General features: G+C 40.6%; 1 non-coding gene across 1 annotated transcript; it reads right to left on the bottom strand.

The window, feature by feature from the left end:
• Positions 1-11,394: 11,394 nt before the first annotated feature.
• Positions 11,395-11,469, bottom strand: Trnas-cga. Its single transcript has one exon. It is a non-coding gene; the product is annotated as a tRNA-Ser (tRNA).
• Between the last annotated feature and the right edge of the window lie 1,313 nt (positions 11,470-12,782).

Genomic DNA, 12,782 nt, shown 5'->3' on the forward strand with positions numbered 1-12,782 from the left:
TCTTCGCAGCGTCCAACGTTTCGCGCTAGACATTCGAGAGAAAATCTCAACGTTACCTTCAATGTCCTTGTCATTTTTGTACGTGACATTACATTCGAGATATCTGAAGTGTGTAAACTCATCTAGTCCCAAATTATCGACAGAGCTTTTTGAGAGAATGGAAATGTTACGATCTTAGTTTTCTGTGGTCGAAATTTTGGAACTGTATCTTTCACAAATTTGTTTATAGAGTGAACGGATTTATGCAGGACACCCTCTGAGGATTCTAAAATTGTTTTGACACCTGCGAATAAGAAGGTATTTGTTATGCTGACTTAGCTGACTCACAGCAGCTACTTATCTTTCCAAGTTCAAAGCGTATAAGGTTACGAACAATATTGGGGATAAATATGGCAATGGAAACGGGTAGCAGAAATACATTTAGAGTGCTATTGATATCACTTTTATTTATTATTCCACTCACCTACTGCCGGCCGGAGTGGCCGTGCGGTTCTAGGCGCTACAGTCTGGAACCGCGAGACCGCTGCGGACGCAGATTCGAATCCTGACACGGGCATGGATGTGTGTGGTGTCCTTAGGTTAGTTAGGTTTAAGTAGTTCTAAGTTCTAGGGGACTGATGACCTCTGAAGTTAAGTCCCATAGTGCTCACATCCATTTTGAACCACTCACCTACTAAATACAGAAGGGAAGATTTAGACTTCTAACATTGTCTCATTCCCTCCACTTTTATAACGACACATGGATAATATGTGTGCAGGCAGATGTGGTGTACTGGCAGACGTGGTGTCTTATTCCATTCCTCGCTAAAGAAAGGATCTCAGACTTAGATCAATTCTTTGTATCCCCTTAGTCAACGAACTCCATTGCGTACTTAAGTGACTTTCTAATTCTAAAAAAATCTGGGCATGAATGACCGCAGTCCTTCTTCGGATTCTGGTCTTTTCATTTTCTCCTTCTCAATACAACTCAAACAAGACTGAAAATGTGCCAAACGAAAATTTTCTTATCTACCTCACGGCAAGTCTCTCTTCAAACGGGGATGAAGAAACTGCATTCAAGAGTCAATCGACTTTCATTTGATTTGTTGCACACAACATCGCTGTAGAAAAGGCCCAGTGATGGTGAGAAATTATCACTCAAATACAAGAATATTCTCCTTTTCTCTTGCTTGCATTTTCGTTTAGCTGTTACTATAAAATTGTGAAAGCATGATACGTGGAGAAAGTTTGTACGAAGTCAATGAAGGCGAGAAATGAAAATGGACGTCTGTTGCTGACATTTATAAATTAGGGAAGTCAGATGGGTAGGCCAACTCACAGTGTCATTCAAATGTATCTTGCCATCTTACTTAATTGAATATGGACTGAAAACTGTGCGAAGAGATAAAGTAACTCTTTAACATTGTACATATATTTTAACGTTAATCATTACACGCAGAACATCTTTGTAAAGTGCTGAAAGTGATAATATAATTTCGGTGATGTTCCCAATGTCCATTGTCAATGTGAAATGTATATGTTTATCTACTATTAAACCTTTAAATATATTTCGACCAGTGGAGTGAGAGAATACTTATAGTAACTCATTTTACTTTTACGTAAATACTACATATTAGAAAACTTTTCCATTTTTATGAATTCATCATTTCTCTCTGGCACCTAGAAATGATTTAGATGGCATTTAAATTTAGTTCAGATTTAGCGCGATGGCTTTCGTTAACGAAAGTGGATACGTTTACAGTTAATAGATAAGCTACAAGCAATTATATTAGTACCTTCCTTCACTACGAAATGACTTTAAATAACTAGTTTAGCTTTCAAACCAATTGCAGAGTTCGTTGGCGCAAGACGTAATAGAAACCAATATATCTGCAAATTACAGTTACATACTAGTACGTGACCCGCAATAACAATTTTTGCGTATTGATGGAGTTATATGAACACACTTTGTTTTTCTAAAAGCGGTAAAACCAGCAGCTTTGTTGTTAGACAGAACTACTCGTCCAGAGGTTAACTATTGATCTCAACAGGAATTCTTCAGTGCTGTATTACTGTAAGTCTTCTGAAGAAGAACGGATTAGATTATTTTCTGAACGAAGAAACACATATTGCATCTTTGGTACAGAATAATCAACACAGATGAGTGCAGCTCAGAGAGCTGATAAATGACATCGCAATTAACTTATTTTTATTACATTATAGAAAAAATTTCTTCAAGAGTGAGTAACGAAAAGCTATGTGCTTTATTGAGGTACTATGGACTGTTATTGTATTTTAAAAATATCTTCGTTACTGGCCAAAACTTAGGAATTTTCTATCCTAGACATAAAATTGTTCACAAAATTTTTGCTGTGTTGTGGGAAAAGCATGAGGTAGAGAATCATCAAGTGTCCTTTGTAATATTGTGAATGTAATATGAAAGTATCTGTGATGTGTGTATATTGATCTGAAACTTGAAAAGAAGTGCCTTGAAAACTTTCACTCTATAGCACGTAAGATATAATTCCTGTATTTTTCGACTTTTATAAATCAATTTGTGTTTCTCAACTCCAAAGTATCTTTTTATTTTCATAACTACCCTTCCATAATTACCTTTTACACGGGACTGTGAAGTACATAGCACAACGTATTCTTCTGGCTCAAACACTGTGTGAACGCTGGCTAACATTACTGAAGCCGTCCGATCTTAACTGGAACCAGTTTCGCTTATCAGAATCAAGAGAAAAATATTCTGATATGTTTTTCAAGCAGCAGCGGTACGGCACCACCAGATGGACGATAACGTGGACATAATATATACTTTAATGATGTAAGGTCGAAGCACTCATACAGGCTACAATAGTGAAGATGTTATGCAGTAAAATAAATGTGTCAGCAAGCCGTAATATAGTTCAGTCTCGTTATATTCTTGAAAAACTTATTATCGTAGCTCAGTCAAAAACTATTTTACATATAAAATGTGTGAGAAAACTCACATCTTCTAATCCCAGAGTACGATTCATCGCATGTGTTTTTTCCTTGATCTTCTTACAAGGAATACACAAAAAAGCACTAGTGTTACTGCACTGATTTGAAGTTTCCAATCTCAGCAGTAGATTATCATATATTTTTCATCAGAATAAAAACGAGTTTTTACTAATCGTGATGATATATTCAAAGACTCACAAATCAAAATATGATTCGATTATTTTGTCCCCTTTCTCACAACGAACTACTGATTAGCTTCAGCTCCACAATCCCGCCAAATATTAGACAGTTATACTTGTATTATTATTATTATTGTAATTATTATTAGAACCACATGAGAGAAAATAAATCTGTATCTTATAGCTGCTTCGTTCCTCAAATCGCTAAGAAGTATGCAATCACAGTGGCGGTGAACACAGTTTGTGATATATGCTTGCAGTTCCAAACACTGACAACTGACTATAACTATCAAACCAACCTTCGGCTCTAAGACAGATTTACATATTTTTACCAAGAGACAACATGCATCCCGCTTGTATCTATGACAGTCGAGCATGTCCTCCTGCCTTCAATATCATAAATTTAATGTTGCTCATCTTCAGAGCTCTCAGTTTGTTGATCCCAGTTCTGTGTTCTTAAAATCTGATGAAAAATTTCTGTTACTTTCTATGAAGATCCTACAAGATATTTAATGTATTTAATTTACTCTTAAGTTAAATGAATTCTTGTTTCTTTCTCCTATTATGAAACACAACTTACATAGTAAAGAAGGTAATTACTTGAATGTTACTCATATTTTTGTTGTTTTCTTTCGTTATATTACAGAAGTAATTGTAACCATCGGTTGCAATTCTTTTACAAGCCATTAGTGGTAAATAATATTTTATCTTGTTGATCTGTGACATGAAAAGATAGCTCCTCACAGAAATAGTAGATATTCTCGAAACGCGCCAAACAGGCTGTGGCAGCAGATATAAGTAAGTTATTTAACATGAGCTACTAAAATCTATTCCAGATATCTAAAACAAAGTTCTGAAGCCCACTATTCTCCAAACACATTTCTCCAGACCGATCAATAAACTATCGAAAGACTTCTTGTATGCTTGTTGTCCTCCTTTTAGAGAACAGTCATTTCCTTCTTTGTCTGAAGTTCAAGACAGGAGATAGCCCGCTAGTACACACATGTTATGTTCTTGATGCAACACGGAAAATATGTTTTCTTCAGAATCAAATTTTATTTGTGTTTCGATTTGCACTCCTCTACAATAAATTGCCTAAGGAAGAAGGCTGGTTTCATAACGACGTACCTTAAAATAAACTTATTCATTGTGTTGAGTTCTGCGATTCTATTAATCATTGCATCATGGTGAGATTACGCATAAACAGTCACAAAAAAATTTCTTTATAAATGAAATTACGGCATATTTTGTCCTTAGATTCTTCCATTGTGAATCGATTAGCAACATGTCGCCTGCTGCTGTGAGTAGTCCCACTCGAAGAGTTGAATTTTCGTGGAGGTACACGACCTTGAAACAGAAGCCACACTTTGGTATATGGTCCCCTATTACAAAAAAGTCAGCATCCCGCCTCCAGATACAGCAGACATCTGTGCTGTTAACTGTAATAAATGGAGTAAATCCATACATAGAATGTATCGTAAAGGTAAACCAAACCTTCAGAATAAGTACTTCACTCGAAGAAAAAGAAAATATATTCCTGGGTATGGGTTCAGAAACTCTTATTTCATCTTGCAACTTATAATAAATTTATCGTGGGAAACATGCAGGAAAGGAAGTACCAGCATAAGAGATGAAACTCTTTCTTACCAATGTCCACGTAACATACTTTCTTCTCTTACGTGTGATGAAAGAGTCCTGAAAGTTTGATTGTACTTTCGCATTACAGCCTATTTCTGTACGCCTTCTGCAGCGTTTCGTGCAGCATCTGATACGTTTTTATGCTGCGATGTAAAACTTTACGAAAGTAAGCACTGCGAGATGGCCGGTTTTAGATGCAACGTACGGAAGACACCTCTCAAAAGCTAAAAATTCGCCGGCTGGGGAAAGAAGTGACTTCTAGCCGTGGAGAAATCGCCATTCAATCTGTCTCTGCTAGCTCGCCGTAATGCGATTATTTATTGGGCGGAATAATTTGTACTTAAGTGCATCGTAAATTTATCTGACAGTCGCCACTTATGTCGGCTGCGGGGGGCGGAGTGGGCCCTGGGGTGCCTCAATGGTCTGCTTTGTGGGTGTGTTCGCTACGCCTTCCGCCGCTCAATATACTATTTGAGGACAGAGCATCCCCCGTCACAGATACAACACTGCAATTTTACGTCGCAAGAGATATTTAATGGCGTAGAAGCTGCGCGCGCTTATTGAAAACTTGTAACGGTCGGGCAGGCAGCTCCGAGATAAGCTTCGTATTGTGATAGTCGCTTATTAATGTATCCGCCTCGGAACGAAAGAACGCAATAAACATATAGAGCTGCACCCGCTCTTTTCTTTAGCATTGAAAAACACACACACACACACACACACACACACACACACGTAATACCTTCCTTGTTTGCTGTGCACAACACACACAGTAGCGTTGGAGGTAACGCTAAGTGTTAGTTTTCTCGATAGGCTAAGTACTTGGTTATTTTAAAATTCCATGGACCATGAACGCGGCATCTCACTATGAGAATGCTTCAATTGGTTTGCAAACAATGATACATTTTCTCTGTGAAAATACGTTTCCGTGTTGATCATTTACATAAGTCTTCTTATATTGTATTTATATAATATTTATTATAAGTTTAAAAAATAAACTGACATACGAACATGCATACACGAACACCCTCTTTCAACTAGCAACAGTTATTTCAGTTTGTTTTTAAAGTTGTTGTTATTGTCTACCAGCACATTTATTCTTTAGCAAAGTGATCAGATATATTCATCGGTGCGTAAATTACCATTACCTGTGTCATAGTCAGCTTAATTCGGTCTTACTGGAGGTAATTTCCGTTCCTAGTGTTACATTTATCAACGCTAACATTGTTCTCAATCATGTTGATCCCCTTTTAAATTTTCATATAGCATATTTATGAAGTTTGAAAGCACCTTGGAATTAGCAGTCAACATTTATGATAGCGAATGCAGTCAAAACTGACGAGGAATCGTACATTGGCAGATACTAAATGCATTATTTCAGAAATGAAATGAAATGAGCGTATGGCATCGTTTGCCGGGAGGCCCCATCCGAGGAAGATCGGCCGCCAAGTGCGAGTCTTATTTCATTCGACGCCACATTGGGCGAATTGCGTGTCCTTGATGAGGATGAAATGATGATGAGAACAACACAACACTCACTTCACGAGCGGAGAAAATCTCCAACCCGGCCGGGAATCGAACCCGGGCTCGCTTGCATGGGAGGCAAGGACGCCACCACCCAGCTAAGCAGGCGGATAGAATTTCAGAAAGTACGAACTACTAACAGCAATATATAAAAACGTTATAACACATTTAAGTAAACTAATGGATGGAGTTGTCCCAGAAGACTGAGACATGTAAATAACGTGTACCTCAGCTATACTACTGTAATGTGAAGCTGTCATCGACCCAAAGATTGCTTTGAATTCCACATAGCTCTGCTAGGAATGGTCCTATTGCAACAAGTATGATCTTGCCTTCGTCCGATTGTCAAACTGACTTACCCATTATGTTATAGGTTGACCTACAGTTTAACAAAGACTCCGAACCATAGTGTCACAGAGATGGATGCTACTATAATACATAACAAGAAAATTATTCATCCCATTATTGCTATTTTTCTGTGTTAGGAAAAGAAGAAAGACTTGCGGGAACAAAAGATATCGACATGAAACAAATACACATTAAGAGATGAAGCAGAATATGTTTCCATGCCGCATGTAGAAACATTATGAAACTGAGTAACGGTTACTAATTACTTTAGTGACATTGGTACGCTCCGTAATATTCTAACTGCATATGCAGATAGACAGGAAGTGCCGAAAACTGTAAGTAAAACAACGAAATTAGTCGGTATATCCCGGGCTGTAAAAGCCAGTGTTCCCAACCTTATGCGCTACAAGGAAAAAGAAAGCATTGTGTAATTACAGATAATAAGGTAAGTCTGGCCTATTTATTTCGTTATTTCTGGAAAATAATTTTCTAATCTAGATTTTCATTAGATATTTCAAAACAGGCGTTTAACACTGTACATAACACTAAACAGATGCCATATGTTACAAGAGAACAACGGATATTGTCCCAAGTTTTGGAAAGGTAATTTTATGAGTGACTTGTCGAAATTTCTCAACTTCTTATCCTCTGACAGAAGGCTCAGACAGAAAATGAAATCGACACTGAAGTAGTATATGGGATGATTAAAAGTGTTTAAGTAAACGGAAAATAAATAGCGTATGCCTAGCTGAGTTGGGTTTCTTTAACAAGGAAAGAGACACGCCTTCTCGATCGTAAATTCATAGCAAGCTATCACCCTATTAATGGTTAGGGCTAACACTAATTTTTATTTGTTTGTTTGAATTTGCAGTTCTGGCAACAGTAAGATTTGTACATATGATGCGTGAGCAAAATAGGTATCGTGTGATAGCTGGATGACACAAACGTTTCCAAACTGTAGTAAGGAATTGGCATTTCCATCATACTTTTGCTTTATACTCCCACTCCTTTGTTTCATACTCCAAATTTCACATACTTACTGAAAATTTGATATCATTTTACTGAGTAGTTGAAATGTATAAGGCATACCGGTTCGTGAAAGGGTTTCTCGTCTGGTTTGACCCCAGTGCGCTGAGTTGTAGTCTAGAGAGTTTATTCAGATCTGTAACAAATTGCGTCTTACCGGTAAACTGGTGATACCTAGTTTCAGTCTAACGCTTATCATCAGGTGTTGTCACGTACAGAAACTACACAAAGTAAAACTCATAACTATAGTAAGAAACATCAATATTGCTTTAGGAAGAAATTAAAAGTATTTATCCCCAAATAACACAATTATCCCGCAATGCTGCATTTAAAACACAAAGGTAAGTAATGTTTATCTTCCGATGTGATTCGGATTCCCTGCCCAACCCGAGTACGTACACTGGTGTGCAAAACTTAAGGGGCGAATGCTACTTTTTCGCGATGTTACATTAGCAAGTGACAAGGTTCGATGAAACTTGGCGCATACACAGAATGAACTGCTACATTATAGCACAGGAGGTACCTGAAATAAAGGTCTTGGAATGGTAAGTGTGGCATCTTGCCGCTGACTATCGTTGACAGCTTATTGTAAAATCTTATAACCATGTTGTAATCAATTGGCGGTGAATTAATGAATGATGAGAAACTTCCTTCACTTCTCTCCCATTAATTGTGTTACTGGTAGACTGGATTAATCTCTTCCATTCAGGGGCTACTGGCACTTGTAGAGTGGGCTGCACTGAGTGGTGCCACTTACCCCACAGCCACAGTATATTTTACAAGGAGGGTGTGAATAGGTCTGATGGAATGGGATTGATAATGTTCAAATCTAGAACACTAATCCGTTTCAATGCTTCAATGCTAGAACCGCTCGGCCACCCCGGCCGGCTATTCAAATACAGATATATGTAAACAGGCAGAATACGGCGTTGCGGTCGGCAACACCTATACAGGGTGTTACAAAAAGCTACGGCCAAACTTTCAGGAAACATTCCTCACACACAAAGAAAGAAAATATGTTATGTGGACATGTGTCCGGAAACGCTTACTTTCCATGTTAGAGCTCATTTTATTACTTCTCTTCAAATCACATTAATCATGGAATGGAAACACGCAGCAACAGAACGTACCAGCGTGACTTCAAACACTTTGTTACAGGAAATGTTCAAAATGTCCTCCGTTGGCGAGGATATATGCATCCACCCTCCGTCGCATGGAATCCCTGATGCGCTGATGCAGCCCTGGAGAATGGCGTATTGTATCACAGCCGTCCACAATACGAGCACGAAAAGTCTCTACATTTGGTACCGGGGTTGCGTAGACAAGAGCTTTCAAATGCCCCATAAATGAAAGTCAAGAGGGTTGAGGTCATGAGAGCGTGGAGGCCATGGAATTGGTCCGCCTCTACTAATCCATCGGTCACCGAATCTGTTGTCAAGAAGCGTACGAACACTTCGACTGAAATGTGCACGAGCCCCATCGTGCATGAACCACATGTTGTGTCGTACTTGTAAAGGCACATGTTCTAGCAGCACAGGTAGAGTATCCCGTATGCAATCATGGCGGTGAATCGAGGAGTACAGTACATACTGACGAAACTAAAATGAGCTCTAACATGGAAATTAAGCGTTTCCGGACACATGTCCACATAACATCTTTTCTTTATTTGTGTGTGAGGAATGTTTCCTGATCGTTTGGCCGTACCTTTTTGTAACACTCTGTATAACACAAAAAGTGTCTGGTGCAGTTGTTAGATTGATTACTGCAGCTACAATGGCAGGTTATCAAGATTTAAGTGATTTGAACGGGGGGCCGGCCGGTGTGGCAGAGCGGTTCTAGGCGCTTCAGTCTGGATCCGCGCGACCGCTACGATGGCAGGTTCGAATCCTGCCACGGTCATGGATGTGTGTGATGCCCTTAGGTTAGTTCGGTTTAAGTAGTTCTAAGTTCTAGGGGACTGATAACCTCAGTTGTTAAGTCCCATAGTGCTCAGAGCCATTTGAACTGTTTATTTATTTGAACGTGGTGTTGTCGGCGCACGAGCGATGGGACACAGCATCTCCGTAGCGATGAAGTGGGGATTTTCCTGTACGACCATTTCACGAGTGTACCGTCAATATGAGGAATCCGGTAGACTATCAAATCTACGACATCGCTGCGGCGGGAAAAAGATCCTGCATGAACGGGAGCAACGACGACAGAAGAGAATCGTTCAACGTGACTGAAATGCAACCCGTCCGCAAATTTCTGCAGATTTCAGTGTTGGGCCATCAACAAGTGTCAGCATGCGAAAACCATTCAACGAAACATAATCGATATGGGCTTTCGGAGCCGAAGGCCCGTTCGTGTGCCCTTGATGACCGCTCAATACAAAGCTTTACGCCTCTCCTACCTCCATCAACACCGACAATGAACGGTTGGTGACTGGAAAGATGTTGCCTGGACGGACGAGTCTCATTTCAAATTGTAGCTAGCGGATGGACGTGTACGGGTATGGAGACAATCTCATGAATCCATGGACCCTGATTGTCAGCAGGGGTCTGTTGAAGATGGTGGAGGCTCCATAATGGCGTGGGGGCGTGTACAGTTTTAGTGTATGGGACCCCTGATACGTCTAGATACGACTGTGGCAGGTGACACATACATAAGCATTCTGTCTGATGACCTACATCCATTCATGTCGATTGTGCATTCCGACGGACTTGGGCAATTCCAGTAGGACAATGCGACCCCACACGTCCAGCATTGCTACAGAGTGGCTCCAGGAACACTCTTCTGAGTTTAAACACTTCCGTTGACTACTGAACTCCCCAGACATGAACATTATTGACCATATCTGGGATACCTTGCAACGTGATGTTCAGAAGAGATCTCCACTCCCTCGTACTCTTTACGGAATTAAGGACAGCCCTGCAGGATTCATGGTGTCACTTCCCTCCAGCACTACTTCAGACGTTAGTCGAGTCCATGCCACGTCGTGTTGCGGCACTTCCGCGTGCTCGCGGGGGCCCTGCACGATATTAGGCAGGAGTACCAGTTTCTTTGGCTCTTCAGTGTAAAATGGTGCCAAAAATTGACCAAAGCCTCACAGGCTGATTGGGAAGTGCAGATCTTGCACCCTGAGATTTTCACCTTTTCGGCAAGGCCAAAAAACATGGGGGGGGGGGGGGTGGGGGAGGTTTTTAAAATGATGAGGATGTTGACACAGCGGTTGTCGAATGGCTCCGTGACCAAGGAGCAGATTTCTAGCGCCGACGAATTGGACAATTGGTAGAACGTCTCGACTGTTGTTTACACGGACTTGGTGTTACACGTCTGCGTCACTTTGAAGGGCAGTGTTACATTCAGTAAAAGTTACTGGGCCTGCCATAATAACGTGCAACTTACTTTTTTAAGTCCCCTCATATATAATGGCTGATTCAGTGATGATATTACAAACTTCAAGGAATGATGGAGGCGGGGAAATGTACCAGTCTGAGGAAGGAACCCTGGTTCGGTAACAACCGAATCAAAAGTTATAAGCGAGAATAATTGTGATATTTCTGACACTGGAATACATGTACTGGTACAGCTGTTGCCAAGATTGTAGGGCAGACAATCCCAACGAGCACTTAGGTGTAAAGGTTAGGATAATTACTCAATTCCAGAATGAGATTTTCACTCTGCAGCGGAGTGTGCTCTGATATGAAACTTCCTGGCAGATTAAAACTGTGTGCCCGACCGAGACTCGAACTCGGGACCGTTGCCTTTCGGGGGCAAGTGCTCTACCAACTGAGCTACCGAAGCACGACTCACGCCCGGTACTCAATTAATCCAATCCAGATGGCGTAATGTGTACTGACATGAGCAGTCTTGGTGTACAATGTCTGTACTGTAGTAGACTGCAGTCTGTGTTTATAAGATGAAGTACTAACGTCGATGAGCCCTAACCGAGTCGTGACAGAACTTGCAAACAAGATTTTCACGTTTGGGTAAACAAATGGAGGCAGCAGAGAAGCGAAAAAGTTTTACAAGACCAAATATCTGTATAGAAGACATCTGGTACACATCATGTTTCCAAGACTGTTCAGGCACTTAAGTGAAACAGAGCAGCTGGTACCACAGTACAGTGACCGAGGAGGACGACGAACTACACCAACTCTCGACTTAGAAGATGCAGTACTTGCTTGAGTGGATGAGGTACCTCCAATCAGCTCTCTATCAGTTGAATGTGAAATGAACATTTTGCAGAATACTGTGTGGCGAGCATTGGGGAAAGGCAGTTACACCTCTACCACCCACAGAAAGTGCATGCATCAACACCTGCTGTCTTCGAGCTTGTGTCAGCCTGTGGGCAGGCATATTCAGTGATTACATATTCTTCTTCCTCCATGCTTAAATGTACCTATGTGTGCAGTGTTTATCACACATACACTATCAGGAGTAGTAGAGCAAGGGGCCTTATGGGGCGTTTTGTTAGTGCATGTTGCAGACATTTAGGGGCAAAATTCTGGTGCATTTTGTTAGTGCAAGTTGTATACATACAGGGATAAAATTCTGGGATAATTTGCTTATTGCAGTTGCATGCATTCAGGGGCACATTTGATTGATTTATGACCCCCTGGATATTTAATGATTTATGAACCATGGGGGATAATCCTTCACCGGCTGCTAGTGGCCGTGCGGTTCAAGGCGCTTCAGTCTGGAACCACGTGACCGCTACGGTCGCAGGTTCGAATCCTGCCTTGGGCATGGATGTGGGTGATGTCCTTAGGTTAGTTAGGTTTAAGTGGTTCGAAGTTCTAGGGGACTGATGACCTCAGATGTTAAGTCCCATAGTGCTCAGAGCCATTTGAACCATTTGAATTTACTTTTGCATTAGTGGATCCTGAGCAAAACTCTAGATGGTCTCTCTATGCATCATGTAACTGTTTATATGTCTTTAAGCAACCCTCCCTGCAACATTGCCTACTATTTGATTTGGAGCAGATCAGAAGAAGGAGTGCATATACCTGCTACATTCGACATCTCGTTACGGAGCTGAATGGGCTGAGTTCCATGTAATCAATACACTTCGATATTTAGTTTTTGGAAAGAGCATAACATGTGATCAAAACTTGT

This window comes from Schistocerca americana, chromosome X, assembly GCF_021461395.2.
Source record: "Schistocerca americana isolate TAMUIC-IGC-003095 chromosome X, iqSchAmer2.1, whole genome shotgun sequence".
In the NCBI taxonomy this organism is placed as follows: domain Eukaryota; kingdom Metazoa; phylum Arthropoda; class Insecta; order Orthoptera; family Acrididae; genus Schistocerca; species Schistocerca americana.